The following is a 15,785-nucleotide window of genomic DNA, read 5'->3' on the forward strand; positions in this document are numbered from 1 at the left end:
TTACCTGTGGCGATGGGAATAAATGACAGGAGCATTTGGTAATAAGCTGCTGCTTTCATTTGTTCATTCATTTTCTGTTACACGTCATCCCATCTAAGGGTTCTAGAGCCTTCAAGTAACTAGATGTGGACTTACAGTGCACATTTTAAACCAAATTCCGATGCAGCGGAATTTGGTTATAAATTGTTAATAAAACATAAAAATATGATTGTTTACTACATCAGATGGTATGAAGATGAATCTGTCAGAAGGTCTTTGGCCTTTCGATGCTTCAGGTCAGTTGACATTGAAGGGCATTGAAGTTCTCCCTTTGTAAACCAGACACTGGTGGAGGTGGATGGTTCTGCTGAAGCTGATGAATTATGAAGTTGGTGAGTCAGTCTAACCTGGGAGGTGATAGGGAGGTGAAGGGCGGGCTAATCAGCAGCACAGATGAACAAGAGGAATGGGGAGAATTGTAAAAAGACAGGAACAAGATGATAGGCTGACAAAGAAGGTGTGTCACTGTGCTATTGGTCCGATGTGCTGAGAACTCCAGATCACGACAGCAGGAATTTAGATCTCAACCATGAGAACAAAAGTTTGCAAAGGTCTAGTCTTCCAGACTGAGCATTTGCTAAATCTTCAGTTCGCCTATTTAGTGTTGTGAATATAACAAGTTAAGACGTTTGCGAGTTATTGCTGCACTTTAAACAAATTACACCAGGTTTTTGAGTCAATGTCTGCAAGGTAACAATACGTTTGTGTGCTTTGTCCTTCAGGAGTGGATGTCCTCTATCGACTGGGGCTTACAGCGCAAAGCAGCATAGACAATTACAACGAGAGGACAAGCTCACCCTCGACTACGTACACCACTGTTCCCTCACCTTCGAAGCTTCCTCTTTCTGGACATGGAGTATTACTCAACTCAGACTCCCTTTATGAGGCCCCAGCAAGCCTTCTGTTCTCGTCGGAGATTGCAGAGGAGTTTTCAGTTGTGGTCAGCCTGAGCATCTGGCGAACGAACAATGCTTTTCTGTTTAGCGTCAAAGATGGCAAGGACCGGCTACGCTTTGGCATTCAGCTGGTGCCACGGAGAGTGGTGGTTTACACCGCTGAGCACGCACCCATCTACTTCGCCTACAACTGGCAGAATGGGCACCAACACCCTTTTGCTATTGGTGTCCGAGAACGCTCAGTGGCATTCTATGCGGATTGTGGGGCAGTGCAGCAACGGGAGCAGACCCTGGGGAGATCTCAAAAACTCGGGAATTCTGGGGGGCTCTTTACTCTCGGAAGGATGAACTCCAAATCAGCGCCATTCAATGGACACGTCTGCCAACTAGATATCTATCCATCAGCCCAAGCTGCCGTGCATTATTGCAACTACCTTAAAACACAGTGCCGGCTGGCCGACACTTACCGATCACCTTTACCGTATCCTGGTTTGGGTATTGAGGCAAATGACCCACCTTCTAAACCCTTGACAACGTTTCCTAGTTTAGTTGCAGCTCCTCATCGTACACCCATTAAAACCACAGCAGCTTTCACAGTGGCTCCAGAGCACTCAACTCTTAGGCCAACCATGCAGTCTCATGTGGCGGATTGGGGAGATGTTTCTACCACGGATTCCACTGCATCCTCCCTGATTGAACACGCAGTCCTGGACATTCATCAAAGCGCAAGTATTACCACTTCTAAAAATATGTTGGCAAAAGGGAGTACCCCCCAGGGGAATGGCTATCACTTTGAATGGAGCGCTGAGGACAAGACCAACTATGAAGACCTGCCGACTCCATTTTCCACCCTGGGTCTGATTTCCACAACCAGGCAAAGTCACGTGAAGGAAGGACTCAGGAACTCAATCACCAGCTCCGAATACTCTCAGTTTGTGCCACAACATACTTATCAGCTTGTAGAGACTCATCTGAGAGCGAACAGGACCACTTTCTACCGGGAAAATCAGGTAGACAGCCCAGAACAGCACAATCTGGATGACGGCTACGAGTATGCAGACAATGGTGGATATGATTATGGATATGAGGAGCAAGACTACTTGTACGAATACGAAGATGGTTTCCATGGCCCCAAAGGAGAGCCAGGTCCTCCGGTAAGTGTTTTGATTGGTGTTTATGGGGAAGTATTCAAAGGGTTGAGACACAAGTTGGTGCATAGTTGTTCGTGATCAAGAGGAAAGATACAAAGCAATTAAAGATAATTTATGGGTACTATTTGGCTACTATGTAAATTTGGCTCTCTTGCATGAAATCAGAACACACAAAAAAATATTTTAGCTAGGCGTAGGTGTAGTGATTTAGAAGCAATAGAAAATACAGCTCTTTTTTTCATGTATCCACATGTTGTTAAACTAACACTATTCCCTTGCTGAAATACTGCCAGTAACTATGTCTCTCATATTGGAAAGGATAAGTCATTTGAGGATTTGCGCTGGTAAGGACCTTTGCATCCAGATATACACATAAACTTCCATACTGTTTGCAGGAGCAACTTCCCTTTTCTCCCATCATGCCGCACTGGAAGGAATACAGTTTGGTAGATTAATTTTCCCATTTCAAAATGAAAGTATTACTTTTGTTAGTTTATGTTGTTGGCTGTCGGAACAGAAAGGGTTTTTGTTGGTGATTCAATTGCAATTTTTTTTAAAAATATATTTGATGGATTGTGGCTGAAGCCCAGGAGAGGGCGCCCATGAATGTGGTTTCTCAGCTCGGCCTCTCTGGTCCTGTTTGCTGCCTGATAAGAGGACAGACAGAGAACAGGATCAGTTTATGGATGGTGGAAGAAGCTGGAACCCTCGACGCCTATATTTATATTTATATCAGCATTTTAGGAAGCAAACCAGAAATCACCAATTTATACTTATTCAATCCTTTTAAAGCAGCTCAAAGAAATGTTAAAACTAATTCCAAAAAAAGCAAAAGAAAATCTATGTGGTGAACAAAAATGGAATAAAAATCAAGCTTTTCATCATCAAAGTTTCATCCAAAATGAAACCCCAAATGTATAATCCTTCTTAAAAACCAACAACAGGACACATCCTCCAAGTAGAAATACTACTACTACTACTACTACTAACAATAATAATATGTTTTGTATCAAATGAGTGCAGGAATAACAAGAATTCTGTCAAAGTGAGCGTAAAAACAGTTTTTTTCCCAGTACAGGTTAAACAACTGCAAATTAGAGAACAAAAACAATAAAACTGTATACAAAATGTGTGTACTAGAATTGATCATTAATAAATAAACAACTGAGACTTGACACGACATGCTTTTAAATCAGCAAAACCAGAAGATGCCTGACTTCTCATGCTCGCTTAAATATACAGTATAGATCGTCTGGTGTGTGTGTGTGTGTGTGTGAGGACAGAGGAAGCTAAACACAAGCTGCTCTTTGAAGTGCAGCATCATTGTGAACAGGTAACCTATAACAACCAGCAGGTTCAGGTCGGTTCTGATACGTATGACCGTCCCGTGCAGCATAAGGCGATGCGTCGCAGGGTTGGTTACCTGCACTGTTATCTATGCGGCGGTGAGAGATTTCCTGTGTTCAGGGGGTCAAGCGGGGCAGCCTGCATGGACAGGAAGCAGCATGTGTGCAGCGCAGGCAGTGGGGAGGCTGGAAGGAGAACTATAGGAGTGTGTATGTTGGAGAGTGATTCACTGGTTCAATAATAAAAAATAAAAGACATTCTCAAAACAATTTACTACTACTACTACTTACGGCGGAGACCGTACATCCAGAGGTCATGTTAGGTCATTCAGGCGTCAGACATCCCAACCTCGTCTTCATTGGGAAGGATTTGGCCCTTGTCTTTGCTGCACATGAATGTCATCATTTGCTGCACATGAATGTCATCATTTCACTGCATGAATGCCTCCGTGTCTTCGTGCCCTTTTGTTGCGGTGAAGCAGTGGCCTACTCACAGTTTCCATGTGCGGGTTTCTAGAAGGGCATAGCCGTCATTCATATTCCGAACCGCTTTGCCCTTTACCGTGTCGCGGGCCGTGCTGGAGCCTATCCCAGCATTTTTTTTTTTTTTTTTTTCAACGGGCGAGAGGCGGGGTACACCCTGGACAAGCCGCCAGTTCATCGCAGGATCGCACACAGACAGTCACACCTATGGTGCATGCTTGCTTTTTGTGGTGGGAGGAAGCTGGAGTCTGTCATGCAAACTCCCCGGCATAGATGTCTCTTTCTTCAAATCCCCCTCCTTACCCAGTTACTGCCCTGGCAGGTGGGAGGGGATGCTCCAAGGCACTCCACTTAGCAAAAGGGAAAACTTGGAATCAGAAATTAAATAGTATGCTTCTTGTTTTCAACATAACTAATGCTGAACCGAATCGTGGGATTGTATTCCAAAGCAGCAGAACAGCCCGAGGAATAAATATCTTCTTACCTGCCAACTCCTTACTATAAAAAAGGAATGGATGAACTGGGATGACATCTCCTTGAGAGAAGAAGCTTCAGCAATCCCTCATTTGTTTTGTTTTGTGTGATTTCTTGCCTTGTGTGTATTCCTATACATCGTCTTTGAAAGACATTTTCCTGTCAGAAGCCAAATCAATAGTGCTGAATTGACAGCGGATCAAAAATAACAAACCAGTGTGTTTTTAAGAACTCTTTAAACAATATACGCTGACAGCGTACTTACTATCCTGAGTTACGGATGGAATGGTGAAGAGAATGTTTCCTTTTTTTCCAAAATTACATGTCCTTACATACGGCTGAAAAATGAACACGTATACATACACGTGATTGTTGTTTTTTATCATACATCCACCACACGTTATGTACTAGATTTGTTGTGTTGTGCTTTTCCGTGTCAAAGGATTCCAAAGGCTTGTGGTGTCAGTCTCATCTTTGAACTGAGCTCATTTCCCACCTGGTTCTGTATCTGAAAAAAAATCTCATACCTGGAATATGAATGCTGCACATTCTCATCACTGCAGAGGCCTGGACAGTGAACTGCATGTTATTGCTTGCCATTAACGTATTCTATCTCTCTCTCTTTTTTTTTTGGGCCTTCACTTTCTCTCTCTCTCTTTGTCTCTGCCTGTCTACAACATTCCCTTTTTCTCTCTTCGTCCTGTCTCTCTGATTTAGGGTCCACCTGGTCCCCCTGGTTTACCTGGTCCTGCAGGAAAAAGAGGAACTCGGGTGAGTAACGAGCACAAATGTGACGTTACACAGGAAGCGTGCTTTAAAGTAGGTGTGAGCTTTTGATTGGGGAAGTCATTTGGCCATGTTGCTGTATGCAAAAATCACATTCAGATATATAAATGCACCCTTCATGTTGTAGAAAACTGCACGACATGAGGTGTACCGAGCGTTTATAAAAGACAAAAAAATGACAAGCGTGGATACAATGTTATGCATTGTTTTGATTTGGAATATAGAATCTCCTCTACAGGAAGTCATTATTGTGTTTGTGGCTTTATTGCTTACGTGAAAAATAATAAGGTCAGGGACTCAGGGTTTTCTACATCGCATCACAGAAGACTGAAGAAGCAGTGCATTTTGATATATTGTTATATTGTTACGGTAGACGGGTCATATTTTTCCCGTGTACCTCAAATCCTGCTGCAACCGTTCGGGGGGAAAAAGGAGCAGCCAGACGTGCTTCTTGTTAGACTGATGAAACTCAGGAACATGCCTTTGCTTTGTAGAAGTTCATGACATGATTACATAGTGCTCTTTGAGGATGCTGGCAGAACTGTTTTCCTGTCAGCACATTTTGCAGCATCAAGATTGAGTGACCAAACTGTTCCAGATGGGAGCAACTGCTGCAGCGGCACGAGCCACGTTTCCATTCTGAACGTGCCAGGACCGTCATGATGCAATGCTGTCATCCTGCCGCAGACCCTGTGGGCATCTTTAAAGGGAACATGACATATTTATGGATCTGCTATATGCTATAGTGAAAGTACAAGATGGTTTTCTATTGGGATTCCCCAGTGGTCTGCAGGTTGTTCTTTTTCTTTTTTGGTCAATCACTTTTTTTCAGACTTGTGTAACCTGCAGAAATTAATTTTGAAATGTGTCCACCAATTTGACAAAACTACAAGTTTTATTATGCTGTGATTTACAAAATGTAATAAATTCTGATCAGCTGTTCAATCAGTATTAAATCAGGATCGTATCGGTTTCATTTATCGTGACGTTAAACGTAGGATTGGTGTCAAAGACAGTTGGGTATAAGTCAGGAAGGGTACCTTTGAGCCGGGATCAACATGTTCAGCAGACAACCATGTGTTCTTGAGCTAGTTTGACAGACTGGCTCGACTTTAATGAATGAGAGGTATCATTTTTGCATGGCTTACGTTGCTCTGAAGTCTGTGGCCAGCATTACAGGCAGGAAGACAGGAGGGTAGAAAATAAAACGAGCCTTCAACTTAAAGGCCTGGAAAGCAGCTAACACGAAACATATTGCCAACCTCTTAAAGTGGCGATAGAGGAAGTCTTGGAATAATTTAGTGGTGGGAAGCTGTGGGGAGTGTGTGGCACTGTGGTTCAGTCTCTGCAGTCTCAGCACGAGGCAGCTTTGATTCTTTTATTTTTCTATCAGTTAGAATCACACCATAAGCAGAAAGAGAACAGGGCACCATTTGGAGTGAACATACAGACATTCTTTTTTGGATACAGAATTATACTGCTGTGTTACATTTCCTAATAATAATACTACATTTGAATATATCAGAATACATGTCAGTATTTGAGCAGAAAATACACCGCAGAACTCTTAGAAACTGCCTAATTACGTCTGCCAAACAGATTAAGTGTTTACCGGTGTTTTTTGGTTTGTTTGTTTTCCGTTACCTAGATTACACCAAAAAAACCACTTGATGCTTTTGCATGAAACTAGGTGGGAGCGTTGGGCATGTGGCTTGGAGGAAGCTAATAAATTTTGCGCTGGATGTAGATAAAAGCTTTGATTCAGACTCTTTTTTTAAAGTCTTTGTTTTAATAGAAATTTATATCAGGGTTTCCTTTAATTAAAATGAGATGTTGGGTCTTTGGAGACACTTCTGGTTTTGCCTTTGAGCGTGTTAAATGTTAAGATCTAAGGCTATCTAACCACACTTTATACAGCATTCACCCAAACTGTGAAAGAAATAATCACACAAAAAAAGGAGCTTAATGTTCATTCTTACATTTTCTATGGACAGCACGCTCTCATGGAATCCGGGCTCAAATTACTTACTTTGAAGCGAGAGTGAGGAAGAAAGGGCGCAATCCTTTGGAGAGTCTGGCATGCAAGCGTCAGGGGTACAGGTGTGCAGGAATGTATTCCTGGTGTGTGGATGTGAATGAATGCGAATGTATAGTTGCAGGTGTAGGTAATGCTTCCGTGCATTCATCACATACCTGTAAAGTTCAGGGATTGACATTATGCGCTGAAAAAAAAAAATACAAGATGCAACTAGACAGCATTAACAGAGCCAACAGGCAGCTCGGTTTCCCCATGATGTTTGCTCACTTGTTGCAATTTATGGCAGGACATCAATTTTGCTGTGGCCCACATTCCTTAGTTAAACACATCTGCAATGAGCTCACCTCCACAGGAGTCTGTTGCCCTCTCCTGGCAGGAAAACGGCATCTCCTTCCTCATCTCCCTGAGGAACACCTGTAGCAGACAGTGAATCTGGAACCGTGCCTTGTTAGCCCGTAAAGATACAGATCGCCATCAGAAGTTTATGGATTTTCCCTAACCTCTCCAAATAATTTTGTCAAAAACACCTCCAGTAATCACGCTAACAATCATAGACGCAGTCAGACAAACAATCTGATCCCATTGACTAAAATTAAACTGTATATATTGGCATAGATTATAAGCAATTCAGAAAGTTGACCCTCCACACTGCATACTAAGCTAGGATGGAGCTTGATGTGAAAATATTTTCACATCAAGCTGTAAAACTGAATTAACTTGTATGTAGACACCATATCCCAGATATTGCTCAGATGATGCAGGTCTTCAGCCAAACAAAGACATCAGCAATGCACCGTAAATTCACGCGTTCTCTGTCTCCCCTTCACTTTTTTCCAGGGTCCTATCGGTCCAAACGGAAACCCGGGTCACGCTGGACCACCTGGGCTCAAGGTGAGTGGCAGTGCCCCATTTGAGACAGGCATGAACGTCAGATGGGTCTTCTGGTTCGTATCCGCTGGTACAGACGCTCCACATGAGTTCAGATCTCAGAACTTGAACCAAGTCCACTGAGCGAGAAACACAAGTCAGGTTCTGCCAATGTCATAATCCCACATCAAGAGCTCATTAGGTTCTATAATTTCTATTCAACGATTTGACAATGAATCTGATCGTCAGTAAGGATTCTGCTACCAGAGCTAATGAGGGGATTGTGGAGGCATGTTAAACTGCGAGGTAGAATCTAGAGAGGCTGCTAAGATGTGAATGGACATTACCTCCATAGCTGCAAATGTGCAAAGCACAGTAAGGCGCACTGCAAGCAGCTGATGCTAATCAGCCAAAACTAGTAAGACCTCAGTGGTCAGCTTTAAGTCATTATATGCTGAAATTAATGGACTGACTCATGATGGCGATGACATGTTCCATGTCTTTGCTAAGTCAAGGGATGACATATTGCAATTTGTAGTTGCATAATTTTTTTTTACAAAACTGAGCTAAAGAAAATAGTTTAGGGTTTGAAAAATGTCCTTTTGGAGTATCAGATGTCTCATACATGTAATGATTAAACAGGCTGGTGGAGAATTGATACAAATCTGACAAATGATCATTTATAAATGGCCCGTAAAAATTTACAGAATGTTAAATTGTCTTTATTGAAAACCTCCACTGTACTAGCACGAAAACTGTGGAGCTTTTCCATTCACTAATCAAGGGTGTAAGGAGCGAGGATAAAGGGCAGCGTTCAGGTCACAAAGCCTAGTCAGACATTGTGATTATTTTCCCACATTAAATTTGGTGTAATGCTAATTTAGCCATCATTACACTCACAATACTGTAATCTGTATCTTGTTTTTTTTCTCAAATGGCATCAATTTGAGCGGAGACTGACGTGTTGTTCCCTCTCGAGCTGATCTCTGCTACTCTGAGCATGTGGAAGTGGGATTACACCAGAAAAACACAGATGTAGGCAAATGCTGTAACAATGAGTCGTAGTGTTATTGTCACAGTGGGGGTGGGAAAGACTGGAGGAGACAAAGGTGGTTTGTTGGTCTCAAACCTTAGCATCTAGACACCACAAAGTATCCAGGGATCATGCTAACCCGGGTCATTAGTGTTATGCTTACTTCATGTGCTGGGAGCAAAGGAAGAAAGCATTTTATTTAAAAAATCTGTTTTCCCAGATGTGAAGCGCCAGATGTGAGAAGTGCATTGATACAATGAGCAAGAATGCAGGCATCTCCATGCAGAGTTTTGTGGTAACTGCATTCCTGTCTGCCTACCAAAGAGTTACTGTATACAACAGCCAGTCTGGGGGGGGGGGGGCAACTGTTAAGAGGATGGTTTACCTTCCATCGTCCAAACAGAACAATGTTCTCTTTTGCTCACCGAGGTCTTAAAACAGCACAAGGAGTTACATGGATTTGTTCTGTGTCTCATCAAGGGGCCGTTCTGCACACACGCAAAGCCAAAATCAGTCAATCTAATACCACAGTGGCCCATCGGTGAGTCATTTCCACACCCCCGGTCCTCTCTGGAGGTGGGATGGGATTGAGAGACTCTTTTGATCAGGACATTATCCCCCTTCTTGAAATGTGTTGGGAGTTTTTCCTTGCTTCTGGCGCCAAAGTGCTTGTGGGACAAGTTTGTTTCTATCTTTCCCTGCAGTTCTTTCTCTGCTACACCTCCAAAGGGCATTGAGATAACTTTCTGTTCTAAAGTTATTTATATTTAATTAATTTTAGTCTGTGAAGGAAAGTGCAGAGAACGCCAGCTGTTCAAGTGTAAAGATGCTGTTCTGTAGCACAAACATCAGCTCTCCTTGATGTTTGCTCTGCCAGGAGGGAATTACACATGTGGTCTGGGGTAACAGAGAAATGGAATAAGATCCAGATTCTTGAAAGCATTTGCACTTCATTGTGAAATGTCTCGGTGAGCCACTTTACAAAAATGTGGATGCAAAATCGGCAATGACTTCTACATTAGTCTTTTATAACTTCACACAATAGCATTATAGTAAAAGAGCAAGAGTTCTCGAGTGGCTGCTGGGTCTTCTTAAAGTACTTCATTGGAAAAGAATCAAAGCAAAAGCTTCCGGGATGTAGTGTTTTTGATTTCTCTCTTCATTTTAAGTCATTTCAAGCAGCCCTTTCTTTGACATCGACTCCATGTCAAAGAAACATTGCTTTGAGTCCTTGTAGAACAAAGTCAAGATGGAACAATGCTTCCTGTGGACTGGCTGGTGGGATCACAAGGCTTCTACAGTTCTCACAACAACTTCAAAGTTATTCGGTTTACTGTCTGCTGTGTACGAACTACAGAGATCTAGTACTATTCCATTTCTTGCAGCTGACAGAACTATTCCAAGTTGAGATCAGCATTGAACTGTGGATGCAAGAGCTTCGGATCAGCTTGAGCAGGATGTCGTTGGTGCCTAAATTTGACTTTCATCCTACACTACATGACTTAAAGAAAGCATTCCAGCAAAACAGGCCCTCGCAAGACAACGGACAAATTTGACTTCCCTGTCGATCTCCTCAAAGTAGCAAGTCAAGAGTCTGTCATGTGTAGCATTGGGCATATGGGGCTAGACGATGGTTAGCCAACAACGCCACTTTAGGACTTTCAACCTAAAGATCTCTTTTTTCCTTTTGGTGCCCAGCTCGTTCTAGCGGGTTTCCCGACGGCACTTACGCACAGGTCCGCTCACACTGAAGACCAGCACGGCATTAGCAATTCAAAACATTTATTAACACTCTAAAAACAAAAGAAAGGGAGAGACAAGACAGTGACAATCTACGGCCAACCTGCCTTCGAGACGGGGAAAACACAAATGAGGACGCTGGAACGAGGGAGGGGAAGCACCTATATACGCCCCCCCCCCAATCAGTGGTAAATGGGCCACAGGTGCTCCCTCCCACACCTGCCTGCCCAATTAACTCCAATCATCCGGTTACACATGCATTCCACTGGGTCTTTGTTAATCACTGGGATTACGAATCTTTAAGATTTAGGAGATGACAACGAACCAAAAAGGCCTGTCGGATTGTGGCAGTTCTCGGATATATCCACGCTGACTATTGCTGTCAGATTATGGAATTGGCTGATCAATGCCATATCAGAGAAAATGCATCCAGGAGCTCATTGCCTCTTCAGATTTAAGAAAAATACATCGAGCGATTATGGACCTCATCAAGGTCTTTAAAACAAGGAACAGAGAAGCACTCTGGACAATCACAAGCCTTTGGTATATCGGCAAGATTTGGATGCTCTAGCAAAAACACTTTATCCAACACAACTATCATTATAATTTCCACGTCATAGCTCTGCAATCAATCACGAGCATCAGATGGCAAAGCGATGACGTGGAAGTTCTGGACAGGGCTGGGCATGTGAGCCTCAAGGCAATGCTTGTGGAGGCTTCATTGGGCAGGCAATGTGATTTACATGAGCAACTTCTGCCTGCCATGCCGTGTGTTCTGCAGAGTGCTTTCACATTGTGCAGGTTTTCCAAAATTCTGATTGCTTTTATACACATGAAGAACTTATCGCTGTACGTATTCTGTTAAAATTGTGCTGCCAGTATGTGATAGATTCAAAAAATACATGGATTTGCTTAAGGCTTCCTTAACCGTTGACACTGCTTCCATTTTAGGGTTCGAAAGGCGACCCAGGATTGTCTCCAGGCCAAGCTCGACCAGGCGAGGGGGTAAGATATCTGCTTCTGTTTCTCTCAGACTCCATTGTTATCTTCTCGTTCACTTTGGTCTCCTTAGACTTTATTGTTTTTCTACTAACCTTTGTCAGTCTAAATGTCTAATCAGCAAATTGAGTTACTCAAGAAGGACGCAATGTCCCACGTCGTACGCCGGCGACGCTTCCGGGGTGTATCCTGCCTCTCACCCATAGAAAGCTGGGATATAGACAGCAACGCCGGCAAGGCAGATAAAGCAGACATGAGAATGAACGAATGACTGAAGGATGTTTTGTTTCTATTTTTTGCCTGGTTGATGGCTTTGGTTGGAAATATTTTTTTCCTTATCTCAAAGCAATTTTCTAAAATCTCTCTTTCCACATGTCTGACTTATCCTAATGCCATGCCCACAAATTACAAGAGAGCTCTCATCACTCTCCACCATAAATCTATTACTATGAGTCGTTCCATAATAATTCCTCTACTATTGAGTTTTTCTTCAGGAAGATTATTTCTCTAATCCCCATTCACCTTCTCCTCTCATATCTTGTTTGAATTTTCAGAGGAGCCAGCCCTTTTGCTCAACACATGGCTTTCATTAGAAGCAGCTTAAACGAGACCTTTAAAACAAGATGAAGTGGAGGGGAAAGCACATTCTGACCGTCCATATCGCACACCTGTTGAAAATCCACCACATTTCCTGCTAAAGCGCCGTTTTATAATGATCATAAATCACCGGCCTGTTGAACCGCTGCCCTGCTGACTCGTTAATCAGCCGACAGAAGAAAATCCTGTCGCTCGTTAATCAGACGTCAAAAGAAAATAGGAATGAGCTTTTCATGCTGCTATTTAGTAAGTAATATATACAGGATTTATGTGTGTCTGGATTAAGTGTAAGAGTGCTCAGATTGGTTTCTCTTCACAACCGTTTGGCGCCGTCTGTGGATATTTGCTGACTGTGCAGATGAGAAATCTCTGAAAAATGCATGCAGATTCATGAACTGGATGCTACGAGCAGAGGGGCAGCAGAAAAGCAATACACTTAACTATTACAATAATAGGATTTGTGATCAGTTGTGATTGATACACAGAAACACTATTATGTTTCTTTTATTAGTTTAAAGGCAAATATTCGTAGATCCCATTTTCAGCGAGTGAATTACGCGACACAGGGTTACTACTGAACCAAAGGTTTTTCCATTATATATTGAGAATGGAAGAACTATTTGATGCATCCGACTCATTTTGCAAGTGTTATGATGCTCATGTTTTTATTGTTCCAACAGGGTGACAGAGGACCAGCGGGTCTGCCAGGGCCGGATGGATTTCCGGGTCTACCGGTAAGATATTTAAACTAGCAGCTGATGATGAGGATAGAATATTCAGAAGACTCAAGTTGTCGGACTCGGAGCTGATTGGACACGACTTGTCTGGTAGCTCAGTTGGCTAATCAAACACGTGTTTAGAGGGTCGTGATGCGATCAGCGCTAGTTTGCCCTGACAAACCGACCCCTTAGCTCAACCTGTCCTAATCTCAAAAGAAACAAGCTGTGACCTTTTCCTGATCCCTTTCATCCCACCCCTAATCCATCGACCTCACGCTGTGTCTTCACCCACACTTTTCCCTATATTTCTCTTCTCTGGATATGTCTCCGCCTTCTAAGATGAGGCGATGCCAGCAAAAATGTTAACGTTTGAAGTCAAAGTCAAGGGTCATCCAAAAGAGGAAGCCCCCTCCCAGGGTCAGGAGGGGTCAGTGACATGTATGAAGCTTACGCCTCCTGTCATGCAATAGGAAAGAACTTGATGGATGCTGCTGTCAGTGAAATGAAGGGCGCTGGCATCCTTCCCACGTCCACCAATACACTAACACACTCTACAAATCAGCTGTAAACAGAATTACAATGCAATGGGAACAGTAGAACATGTTTAATGATAAATAGGCTCCAATAAATGTCAATAATTTCATATTGATATCTCCCCCCCTTTAAGGGTCCTAAAGGATATCCAGGACCAGCCGGACTGCAAGGGGAACAAGTAAGTGGTGATTTGATGGCATCCCAAAAAAGCTATTGTTTATTAAAAGAAGGTTTTTTATTTAATTAGAACATTTAGGAGAATGGAAAATATTTAAAAAAACCCACAGACAAAATAAGAACATACATACAGTTATTGTTATAGATGGAGGTCTGTGATTTACAGAAAGTCAAAGGTAGTAAGGATTAGTTTATAACGCAACTGATTAATGTTTTAAATTGCACTGGACAACGGCATCAGCTAACTGTTTGATGATGAATATATTTATTAGATAGAATGTTAGAGTAAAAGTACAGTCACACAGTAGCATTTTATAGTGCATAATGTCATTTTGACAGTAGGATGGAAAAAAAAACAGCAGCAGCAGGGGCCAGTGAGGGAGGAGGTGCAGAAAGGTCCTGGAGGAGGCCGTCTTGCGAGAACACTGCTTGTTTTATATTGCAATTGGTGATGCTGATAGTTCTGTGTGTCTCCTCTTTCACTTTATCCATCCCTCTAATCTCCCTATTCACTGTTTATTCACTCTCCCTCTGTCTCCCCTCTGTGCTGCAGGGCATTCTGGGACTTCCCGGCGACACCGGGACAGCAGGTTTCCCTGGCAGGCAGGTGCAGTAAAAAAATATAAAACTAAGCTTCCAGCTCCTTGATCGCTCCTCTAAGAGTCTCGTTTTCTCTACTCAGAGCTGCACAGAGTCGCCGGTGCCTCCGTAGTTCTCCTTTCTTGGCTTCCTTTATATCTTTCTAACCTATTCGGGATTTGCAAGAAAGTTTTAATTCCAGCTCGAATGTCATACAATTATAATACACTCTAATTACGAACTAATGATTTGTTGTGTGTGTGTGTGTGTGTGTGTGAGCTTAAACCACGTGTGCCGTCAGCAGCACAGACAAGGGTAAAGAAAAAGTCTTGTCTGAGCCTCTCTCCTCACCAGTCTCTCCTTTTGTTGCAGGGATCAGCGGGGCCACAAGGTAGCCCGGGCCCTAAAGGTGTCCGTGTAAGTAAAAGAGCCTTCCTGCCCTCTTTGCTTGAGCAGCGCTGGCATGGACACATCATTTCCTGAAGGGATTACAACGTCGTTGGGCCCTCAGTTTTACTCGAGAGTTTGGTATCTGACATGCTGACATGGTTCTCCTGAATATAACTCCTCTGCCAGGAAGGCAAACAGACAGGAGAAAGTATGAAAACAGACAGGAGGGGGGGTCAAACTGACCAGTGTGAGCAGATTCTTGCAACTTGTGGAAAATGCATAGGCTGGAATGAGACAACTCGTAGGCCGACCCGGCCTGCTTCCATATTTGAATGCAAAAGATGCCTTTATTCACCTCAGGGGCCTGAAACGCTTTATCCTTATCTTAGAATGAACTTCCAGTTACAATGTGACTGGCTTTAAAGTGTAAGAGACGATCGCGGTAGAGGCGAGGCTTTCAGCATTTGGAAACTCAGACCGATGGATTGATGTTGTTGTGTTGGACGTGTAACAAAGTAAAAGACGTCTGCTTTAAATTAATTCATTGATTCATGGTCTCAGACTTTGATGTACAAACATTGGTAAACAAGTAAATATAGAAGCAAAAAAAATGTTCCATGAAGAAGGATGTAGGCAGATGTGTCCCCAAAAATATTTTTCTCCTGCTGAAGATCAGTGTTACAAGTTACTGTTCCAAATGTAATCCAGTTTCTTCCATAGACATGCTAACTGTCAAAGTAGCATAATGAACGGCGTTACTAATTGCTTACTGATGGGATCCTTTTTGTAAAACACGTATGTATGTCACAGCATTATAAATCAAAAGGCAGGCTCGGCTTGAAAGACGTATGCAACACATTACGGCTAAATGTTGCATATGTTGCTCAGCCCTTATCTGTTTTCCTGTGATGTGATGATTGGTCTTTGTCGTTGTCGC

Source organism: Brachionichthys hirsutus, chromosome 9 (assembly GCF_040956055.1).
Source record: "Brachionichthys hirsutus isolate HB-005 chromosome 9, CSIRO-AGI_Bhir_v1, whole genome shotgun sequence".
In the NCBI taxonomy this organism is placed as follows: domain Eukaryota; kingdom Metazoa; phylum Chordata; class Actinopteri; order Lophiiformes; family Brachionichthyidae; genus Brachionichthys; species Brachionichthys hirsutus.